This window comes from Artibeus jamaicensis, unplaced genomic scaffold (genome assembly GCF_021234435.1).
Source record: "Artibeus jamaicensis isolate MK-2021 breed Jamaican fruit bat unplaced genomic scaffold, CSHL_Jam_final contig_519, whole genome shotgun sequence".
Taxonomy (NCBI): domain Eukaryota; kingdom Metazoa; phylum Chordata; class Mammalia; order Chiroptera; family Phyllostomidae; genus Artibeus; species Artibeus jamaicensis.
Window position 1 is genome coordinate 7831036 of NW_026521871.1, and position 11184 is coordinate 7842219.

The window sequence follows — 11184 nt, forward strand, 5'->3', positions numbered from 1 at the left end:
TACCTATGCCTGCATTTTGGCCACAAGTCCAGAGCAAGCAAATATTAATGATTGTGTTGATATTTTCCTGTGTGCCTCACCTTGTGTTCAATGCTTTACATGCATTATCTCATTGAGTCCTTCCAGTGACTCTGTGAAATGGGCAGTATTATTACCCCAATTTTATAGATGAGGAAATTGGAATCCCGAGAGGTTAAATAACCTACCCAAGGTCACATGACCAGTATGTGATATTGTTAGAATCCAAACCAAGTTGTATAGTCTGAACACAAATTTTATGTTCTAACCATTAAATGCCTGCTGCTATAACCGGTAATGGAATTAAATATGAAAGACATGGCAGAGTATGACCTGAAAAGAGCCAGTATCTGGAAATCTATGAAATATTAACCTTTTAGACAGAAAAATTCTCTATTTATTGGTAAGTGTAAGAAGGGGGCAGCCCCAAGATTCTCATGAATACTGGGCCTGCCCTTTGTCCCAGGGACCACAATTAGGGATGTGTTTGACTCCACAGCCGTCTAGAATGAGCTGCTTTTCAGCCACCATGTCTTCAAACTTGTCCACATTACACTTAGTAAAGCCCCACTTCTTGGACACGTGGAGTTTCTGGTGGCCAGGGAACTTGAACTTGACTCTGCATTGGGCCTCAATCACATGTTGTTTGTTCTGCAGGTTGGTGTGGATGGACATGATGACTTGGCCAATATGGACCTTGGCCACTGTGTCCTATCCTAAGGCTTTCCAAAGGAATGCCAAATACTTGTCTGTAGCCTGTCATCCCCAGCACAGGACAACATCTTGTTGATGCAAATGACATGGAAGGAGTGGAGTCACACTTGGATGTGAAAGCCATCTTTGCCACAGCTTTTCACCATGTACTTGTTGGTACAAATACGGGCAACCTCCAGAGCTTCAGAGGGGAGCTGCTCATATTCATCTGACACCATGGGGCCACAGAGTGGGAACTTGCCCACTTTTGCCTTCTGCCCGAGGTCAAAGATGCAGATCTTAGCATCACGGACATCTTGGCAGAAGTGAGACTTTGGGTACAGCTTTTTCTTACAATACCCCTAACACTGGGTTGGGGTAGCATGCCCAAGGCAACACCAGGATCTTCAGTGTCACCCCAAAGAGAGAGAGAGTTATTTATTTCTGAATTAAATGTTTATCAAGCATCCACTTATGCATAGAACCCAAGCTATGGAAGATACGTAAGGTACCTCCTTTCTTCAACGAGTATAGTCTAAATTACAGGATGAGCTGTATACATCTTAAAAAAATAACATTAGTGCAAGAGTTAAGTAATAAAAATATATCATAAAACAAGTCAAGATGTTTCAAAATGCAGCATATGATCATGAAAAAATTCAATAATAAGGAGGCTCTAAAACTACAGTATTCACCGTAGTGATTAATTTATTGAAATTGCCCACTGAGTATAGCACTGGGCCAGAGAGAATGGGAAGGAAAGGGAAGACTTAGGGAGAAAAGTCTGACTGCATAAGTAGCACTGTGAGCCAGATTTTCCAAGAACCTGTATATAAGTTGGAAAGTGATACAAAATTTCCAAAAGATTAACCTAGACCTTTAACAAGAGGCAAAAAGGTAAACTAATACTTAGAATGTTTGAGAGTGAAATGCTAAAGGCAAAAAGAGTTAATTTATTAAATTTATATTTGAATCAAGAAGATGAATTTTTAAAATGTGCAATGTAATGGAAACAGATGGCAGAGGGAAATAAAAACTACTAGTCTCCTAATTTACTTCATCTTCATCATGAAGAAAAAACTTCCATTTGGTCAGGTTAGAATATCACAAAGAGAGAAACAAAGTCCAGCGTAGGAAGTAAAGGTAGGGAAAGAACACCCAACAGTTTGAATTAGTTCAGTTTATCAGATCAAGAGGTACCAAAAGGGTATTTAGAAATGATCTCAGAAACATATTTGGTAATCTTAAAGAATTCATTTCAGAAGTCTCTAATTAAAGTGAGGGTCCCATTTCAAAAAGGAAGAAAGATTGATATAAAAATCTAGACACCAAGCAGTATGGTGTTGATTTCTAGTAAAGTTCTGCACATGCTTATTAAGCCAGAACAAAAGATATTCCAACAGCTTGTATGGGTTCACTGTGCATAATGACACAAAAGGAACAATTTTTCAGTTACTAGCATAAGTAGATTTGGAGACTGTTGTAATAATTGCATACAGAATCTTGACTGCAGTAGGCTTTGGAAAAAACATTTTATTACCTCTTTATGGGCAAGATGAAGCAATCTAGACTATACAACATTACAGTCCAGTGGATTCAGAGAAGGTTAAACAGTGGTTCAACTTTCTTTAATATGACAGTATTGGACTGGAAGCAATTTTCTTTTTTATTGAATTTATTGGGGGCAATACTGGTTAGTAAAACCATATAGGTTTCAAGTGTACAACTCAATAAAACATCATCTGCTTACTGCACAGTGCACTCCCCACCCAAAATCAAGTCTCCTCCCATCTCTGTTTCTCCCCTCTTTGCCCACTTCTGCCTCCTCCCATTCTCTTTTCCTCTGGCTATCACCATACTGTTGTCCACATATGTCAGGGGTGTCAAACTCATTTTCACCACAGGTTACATCAGCCTTGTGGTTGCCTTCAAAGGGCTAAATGTAATTTCACCTCCTTAACAGTTAAGGAGTAGTTACGTTTATACAGTCCTAAAATTATTTTGGCCCTTTGAAGGCAACTGGGAGGCTGATGTGGCCTCCGGTGAAAATGAGTTTGACGCCCCTGGTATATGTATATGTATATAAATCCTTTTACCTTTTTTCACCCAGCCTGCTACCCTCTCCAACCCCTCACCCCTCTGATGATGTCAGTCTGTACTATGTGTCTATGTGGAAGTAGTTTTCTAACACTCTAATTCTCTATCCATGATATTAAAAAAAGAATTTAGATAAACAAAAATTCAGTCTTGCCATCAAATTTTAAATCAAAGAAATCTGGGAAGAAGATTAGGGTTCAAAATTGTTTCAATAATTTGGAATATGCTGAAAACATGGTAAAACTTAACAGTCCTACTTTTTGCCTTTTAAAATTCAAATTGCTTCTCAACATATGATACACCAGATATTCTAAAGCACCTTTCTTCTCAAAACACCTCTATCCTGGATACAATAGACTTTGTCATGTGTTGCTGGACTGACATATGTCAAAATAAGAGTAGGGAACACTAAGAAGCAAATAAATGTGAAATGCGGGGTTGTCCCAAGACCAAATATGTACATTAAACCCATAAACCATACTGGGAGAGCTTAACCACCTCTAAGTTGAAGTAGCTGAACCTAGAGTCCCATAATTATTAGAACCCTCTAATGAGCTAGAGTGGTCTCAGGTGAGTAGCGCTCTTTCAGGCTACTCCAAGGATATTTTCTGTAGCAAAGCACCCAGAATTCTCATAGATATGATTAATCAAGCAGAGATTTGGAAAACATGTTTGAAAAGATTACAAAGTGATATGACATGAAAAATATTTTTAAAGGTTTTAGAATATGCTGGATAGACTAAAATTATAATCCATTTAATCAGCATTTAAGAAAAGAGAGAGAGACCATATTTGAGGTAGTAGTGGCTAAGAATTTCTAGGTAAGAAAAAAAGGGCATGAATCCACAGATATAGGAGGCATAAGATATCTAAAGCAGAATAAATAATGCCAAGAAACACTGTAATAAGACTGCAGAACACAAGTCAAAGAACTTAAAGCAGCTAGAGATTTTTAAAAAAGACATTACTCTCAAAAGAAGGAATTAGATTGGGAGCAAATTACTCAATGGCAACACTGGAAGCTAAAGATTGTAGAAAATATCTTCAAGGACTGAAAATGGAATAGTCAGCATTGCAATAAAATATTGATAAAAACAAAATGAATTTACAACTGGAATATTTGACTAAATGAACTTCTGAGATGCACTTCAGAAAGAAGGAAAATGATCCAATTTAGAATTGAAATGAAAGGAAGAATAATGAATGAAGAAATTGGTAATATGTTCAGTTCAGCCAGGGTACTATACCCACTATACCCAGGGTGTGGGTATAGTGGATCTAAAAAAATTCTCAGTAGAAAACAATAATAATGATGACAATAATAATATAAAATTATAGATTTAAACAAGTCAGAACTAAAATACTGGACAACAATAAATTAAGAAGGAGATAATGGAATTAAAGTGTTCTGCATTTGTGTGGCAAGGGAATTAAGATATTAACTTTCACCTTTGTTAAATATGTGTGGTAAAATATCAATGGTATGCACTAATATAATACAAATAAGACATATACTGTAACTTTCAAACCAGTGGCAGGGGGAATTACATAAGCCAATAGAAAACAAACAAAACCAATAAACCCAAAAGAAATATTTAAAAAGTGCGATTCCCTCCCCTACAAGAAAGATAATAAAAATAAGTTCAGATATAACAATTCAGTAAATGTAAATTAACTAAACTCATCACTTAGAAGTCAGAAATGACCATATTGGATGTTTAAAAATACAAGAGGCCGTTTTTCAAGAAGCACTCCTAAAACCTAGAAACTTGGGAAGGTTGAAAACAGAAGTGTGGAAAATGATACACCTGACAAACACTGGCCGGAAGGAAGCTAGCGTAGCTGTGCTGAATTAGATAACACAGACTGACAAAAACATGCTTTAAGGATGGAAAGGATTACCACATGATGGTAAAAAGTTTAATTCACAGGCAAAATGTCAGTTCCAAACTATAAACATCTCTCTTTACTTTTTGATTTTGGAGAGACAGAGAGGAAAGGGAAAAGAACGAAACATGAATCACTTGTTTCACTTACAGATGCATTCATTGGTTGATTCTTGAAGGTGCCCTGATCAGAGATGGAACCCACAACCTTGGTGTATTGGGATGATGCTGTAACCAACTGAACTACCTGGCTAGGGCAAAAAACATGAATCTTATGATTGTTAAAGAAATTCATGAACTCCTTAGTTGAAGGAAAACATTAAGCCCAGATGGTCCTAGAAGCAACTCTAAACTTTCAAGGAACAGATCATTCTATTCTCTTATAAGCTCTTCTAGAAAATAGGAAAAGAGAGAACACATCTTAGCTCGCTCTGAGATGCCAGTCTAAATTCCATATCAAACAAGATCAGACCAACATTACTCATAAATCCCTCAAGAACATAGAAGTAAAAAATCCTAAATGAAATATTAGCACATTAAAGTCAGCAACACATAAAAAGATGATACACTATAATCAAGTTAGGTTTATGCCAGGAAAGCCATAATATTTTAATGCTAAGGAATACACAGTCTGGCACAAAAAATGCCCCTTTTATTACAAAACCATAAGTGTGCAATTCTGTAACATAACAATATCATGCTCAAACACATCATATGACATTTTAGGTGAAATGTGCAAATTAAAACTCTAAGTTATTACACCCATATTGTTACACCAACCACACCCAAGCAGGCAGTCATTGCTTCTGCTGGACCCTGTGTATTCCTGTAGTTACCACATCAACATATTAAAGAAGAACTATAAGACCATGTCAATAGTTGCAGAATTTTAAAATAACATTTGACAGTCCCTCATGGTAATAACTCACAGGAAACAAAGAAAAGAACTTCCTTATTCAGTTACAAGGTATCTACTAAAAATCTACAGTAAATTTCACCATAAATAATAAAATTTAGAAATGCTTCCTTAAAAGTCAGGCACAGTTCTGCCCTGGCTGGTGTGGCTCAGTGGATTGAGCGTGGGCCTGTGAACCAAAGGATCACGGTTCCATTCCCAGTCAGGGCACATCCCTGGTTGTGGGCCAGTTCCCAGCAGGGGACACATGAGAGGCAACCATACATTGATGTTTCTCTCCCTCTCTCCTTCCCTTCTCCTCTAAATATAAATAAATAATATCTTAAAAAAAAAGTCAGACACAGTTTTAATCAAAATCTTCAACATAGTATTTCAAGAAGATGAGCTGATTCTAAACTTCATACAGAAAAGCAAAGTTCCAAGAAAAACCAAATACTTCCAATGAAGAAGAAAAAGTAAATCTCAAGACTTATTATAAAAGTATAGTTATTCGGACAGAATGTATTTATGTACAGATAGATAAAAACACTGATGAGCCCCTGGCTGGTGCGGCTCAGAGGACTGAGCACCAGACTGTGAACCAAAGGGTCACCAGTTCAATTCCCAGTCAGGGCACATGCCTGGGTTGTGGGCCAGGTCCCCAGTAGGGGGTGGGTGAGGGGCAACCACACATTAATATTTCACTCTCTCTCTCTTTCCTTCCCTTCTCCTCTCTCTAAAAATAAATAAATAAAATCTTTAAGAAAAAACACTAATGATACCGAATAGAACCACAGAAACCGACCCACACACACCGGGAAACTTGATCTATTGTAAAATATGTAAAAGTGACATTTCAGATTAGTGGAGAAAGGAGAAACAATTCAGAAAAAAGTTCTGGGACAATTTATTATCCATGTAGAAAAAAAGGGAATTGAACAAGTTTCTCACTGCTCCCTCCCCCAACCCCATCCATTCAAGATAGATTAAAGACTTTAATGTAAAAGGCAAAACTTTAACCTCTTAGAAGACAATGTAGAAAAATATCTTCAGGATCTTGCCAATAGTTGGCACAATCTGACTTTTCTAACCTCGTGGGTGTGAAATGGTATCTCTTTGTGATCTTACTCTTCATGTCAATGACTAATGGGCTTGAGTAATTTTTTATCTATTTATTTGTCATTCAGGCATCCACATCTGTGAAATACCTGTTCATGTCATTTCCCCATTTTTCTAATTATTCATGCCTTAATGGTTTATAGTTACATGTGTTGCAAATATCTTCTCCCAGTTTGTGGTTTTTCACTGTATTTAGTGTTTTTGGACAAACAAGCATTAACTTTAATTTAGTTAAATTATCCCTTATGTTTAGTGCTTTTTGTGTCATGTTTATGAAATCTTTTCCTACCTCACTTGAAGCACACGAACTGAGATTAGGGGAGATGCAGCACCCCAAGGAAGCTGGGGACGCAGGTAATGGCCTGGGACTAATGGTGCCCGGGCTGGCAGAAACCCACAGACCACAGCACAGATGAGGGAACACAAGCTCCAAGTGTCTGAGCGACTTGAACATGTCTCCGGTGAAGACAGTTTCATAATGTCCAGCTCCACCACATGGTAGCTATTTGTCCATCTAAAACTGAGTTTCTTCATGTGCGAATGGGAGTTACAGGTGAAGAACCGATGACGGTACCAACCTCCGGGAGCTGAAGAGAACTTCAAACTGAAGAATTCGTTTCAAGGTTAGCACTGCATCTGGCATAGAGGAAGTGCGCAGAATATTAGCTACCAGCAACATTGCTCTTCATCCACCAAGCATTTACTGGGCTCACACAGTCCTTAGAGGAGCCTGAAAACTCTGAATAGTCAAACATCAGTTGTGAAAAATAGATTAGGAAGATCTCAAATGTAGGCCGAGAACCAATGGGTGAAGGTTACCAGCAGGGTGTGTGTGTGTATGTGTGTGAGTGAGAGAGAGAGAGAGAGAGAAAGAGAGAGAATGTAGGACAGAATTCTTACTGAGAGAACATGTTTCTCCAAGGCTTCTTGCTGGATGCCTCACCGGCTTCATATCAGCATCGACATTACCTATGTCACTGTACCAAGACCTCTCCCTCTTAGCCATCCCTAGTGTCACTCCTGTGGCCTTTAAGCACCCCATCATATATAGCCACTTAAATATGAACATTATAATGAATCTTTAAAAGATGTGCATCACATTATGCCATAATCATGATGCTCCCTGATCTAATTTATCAGAAGCATAAAGCATCTTCATTGTTCCCACTCTGTGTCTTCTCTGACCTGCTTTGCTCCTTCAGAGAGGCAGGGCACACATCTACATGAATGGGTCACAGGCTGGTCTCCCTTCAGGCAATGGTCCTGGTGCCCAGGTTGGGGTTCTGGAAACTGGGAGTAGGGGTACCCAATGGGGCCAGGAGCAGGGGGAGCCAAGTTTGGTCATGGACAGGCCAAAGGGTCAAAAGCAGGATGGACATTGGGACAGAGCAGAGATAGATGGGACAGGCAGATGGCAATTAGTAGCTAGTGTACATTTCTTCATTGCTTACTCTATACTGGGCATTGTACTTTTCATGCGTGATCCCATTTGTTTTCATCTTCACAACGGCCACAGCATGTGGGTGTTATTTACTTCCACAGTTTAACAGATGAGGAAGCTAGACTTAGAGGCTAGGTAACTTGCCCCAGGTCAGTGAGCAACTGGTGCAGTTAAGATTTGTCTCCTGGATTCATGTTCTTAACCTCTGTACCCCATGGTGCTTTATGAGCACCTTTAGGGCTGATGCAAGACTGACATTTTGCAGACTGCTATGGAGACTCCACCAAAGTCTCACATGATAGAGTGGGCATTGGGAGATGTTCAGGAAATTGCTACGGGGCGGGGTGTTTCCTGGAAAAATGCACCTCCTTTTAGTGAAGGCAGCTCCTCTCCTTTGTGGCTGCACATGAACACAGCCTGGTTGGATATGATTGGTCTCCATGGAAACATAACTACCACTGACTTCTGCTTTCAGAGGAATCTGCTTCCAATCTCCGAGAATTAATCTCAAAAATAGTTTGGAGACTTCATCTCACTACATGTACACATGTGATCTCTGAGGCAGCACAGCGTCGTGGTTGGGAACACAGGGTTTGCATTCTGGGAGGCTGACTGCCATTTACCAAAGCTACACTGGGACAAGTTGTTTACTCTCTCTGAGTCCCTTTTTACACCTTTATAAAACAGATACATAGTACTGATTGCATAGACTTGTTGTAAGTATTACCAGATTTGTAAACAACCAAGAAAGTGTTGGCTGGTAGTAGTCCTCTCCTGACTACCTAGTCCCCTGCTGCACCACTGTTCCCAGTGCTGTGGAGACACTTGCATTCGGATTCGCTTAGGACTTCATCTTTACACCGAGGGCACACCCTCAGTCTTGGATGAATAAGACGGTCGGTCACCCTCCCTGACTCTGCAGACAGAGAAGTCCTGGTAGTTCAGATAAAATGGCTGCCTGTGGGGCTCCAGAAGTTTTGAGCCCAAGATTTATTTATATTGGTAATTCCAAATCATGACATTTCTGTCACCAGTGGATGTGGAACGACAGCTCAGGAACACAGAAACTCACAAATCCAAAGGTAAGTCCTATTTATTGACTTTTCAGTCCCCAGGGCAAGAGCTGTTGCTTATCTTTGTACTCCTCTCTATACTTAGTAAAGTGAATTGTTAAACGAACGAATATTAAAATCTCCTAAAGCAACCACGGTGCCAAGTGATCCCCAGTCCCAGGCAGGGAGCTGTTTTTCAAGTCTCCAGTGCTGATTTCTTAAGGTCATGTGTTATGAATGCCAGGGGCCTGCATCTGAATCCAGTTTCAGAATGAGTTTGGAGCGGGATTCCTGCCTTGAGAGTCATTCATGAGTCACTGCTTGGTTGCTCTTCTCACCTGTCTTTGAGATTGATGTAAATAGTTTTTAATGGATGCGTAAATAATTGCCCAATGTGTGATGACTCAATAGTTTACTCCTAAAGAACATCATACAACCTGCGGAGATCTCCTACTCACAGCCTGGGGTGCCTCCCAAGCTCTCATGCCCCTTGACTGTTGGGTAAGCAGGGGGTTTCACAGAATATAGGGAGAAAACATTCCCATTTCTGGGAGTCTGGAAGGGGGATAGGGACGTGGATTATCTCAGCGTTCTGGGATGGAATACTGTGGGTCCTTGTCACTAGTAAGTGCCATAAAAGTCATGGTGCAGGAAACTGACCAGGTGCTTGTACTCTGGTGTCCTGGCTACGCTGCCTCCTAGCTCTGACCTGGGGCAAGTGACCAGACTACTACCAGCCAACACATTTCCTTATCTACAAGATGAAGATAAGAGTAGTACTCAGGTGGCAGTAAGGTTTCAAGACCTAGTACATGAGCCTTGGCTGGTATGGCTCAGTGGATTAAGCACCAGCCAGTGAATCAAAGGGTCACTGGTTCAATTCCCAGTCAGGACACATGCCTGGGTTGTAAACCAAGTCCCCAGTAGGGAGCATGTGAGAGGCAACCACACACTGATGTTTCTCTCTCTCTTTCTCCCTCCTTCCCCTCTGGAAAAAATAAATAACTAAAATCTTTTTTAGAAAGTCCTGGTACATGAAAAGAAAATGTGCCATATGGGGCCCAATGCAATTTAATACCTGTAGTCACTAATATTTTTTTATTATTGTTTGATCCAACATTAACACCTCACACATGTTACAAGGAGAGAATACTCTCCAAATCAACAAATGCAGTCTCAAACAGAAAGCACTTAATGAAATATTAGCTGCTATGATGAAGAGCTTTTAAATCATACTCTGCTTCCTGGGTCTCAGAGTCACCAGCTCAGAGAACAGCAGGAGAAGCTCATTTAAGAAATCCCATGAGCCCTGGCTGGTATGGCTCAGCAGGTAGGAGCAACCTTGCAGAACCAAAGAGTTGTGGGTATGATTTCTGGTCATGGCACACACCTAGGTTGCAGGTTCGATCCCCAGTCTGGGCATGGACGATCTGCAGTCTAGGCACCTGCAGGAAGCACCTGGTCTATGCTACTCTGTCACATAGATGCTTCTCTCTCTCTCCCTTTCCCTCTCTCTAAAAGCAACTAAAAAATGTCCATGGGTGAGTGTAGAAACATAAATAAATATTTTTTTTAATCTGTGAATTCTGTGAGACAGATAAGTGGTATTCCTGCCAAAAATATATCACCCGAATCTAATCATGAGGAAAGCTCAGTCAAACCCAGGCTGAGGGAGAGGCAACAAAGTAACTGGGCTGTACAGGTCAAAAACATTGACGATATAGGAAAACAAAGAAAAGCCAAGGAACTGCTCAGGTAGCAGACACAAGAAAACAGGATCGCTGAGTGCAGTGCACAGTCTTGGATTGGATCCTGGACCAGAAAGAAGAAACATTTCTGTCAAGGACACTGTTAGTGTAACTGGTAAGATTTATAAGTTCTGTGAATTAGATAATAATAATATGTTGTGACTGGGAGTCTGAGTGGAGCAAGCAAGCAGAGTGGCTGTGCAGTCAGGTCTCGGAGACGGGTAGCGACTGCAGC

The 11184-nt window shown here is 40.1% G+C and overlaps 1 pseudogene; it reads right to left on the reverse strand.

Moving 5' to 3' along the window:
* Window positions 1-453: 453 nt before the first annotated feature.
* LOC119043362 (60S ribosomal protein L10-like) lies at window positions 454-7714 on the reverse strand (annotated as a pseudogene).
* Window positions 7715-11184: the final 3470 nt, after the last annotated feature.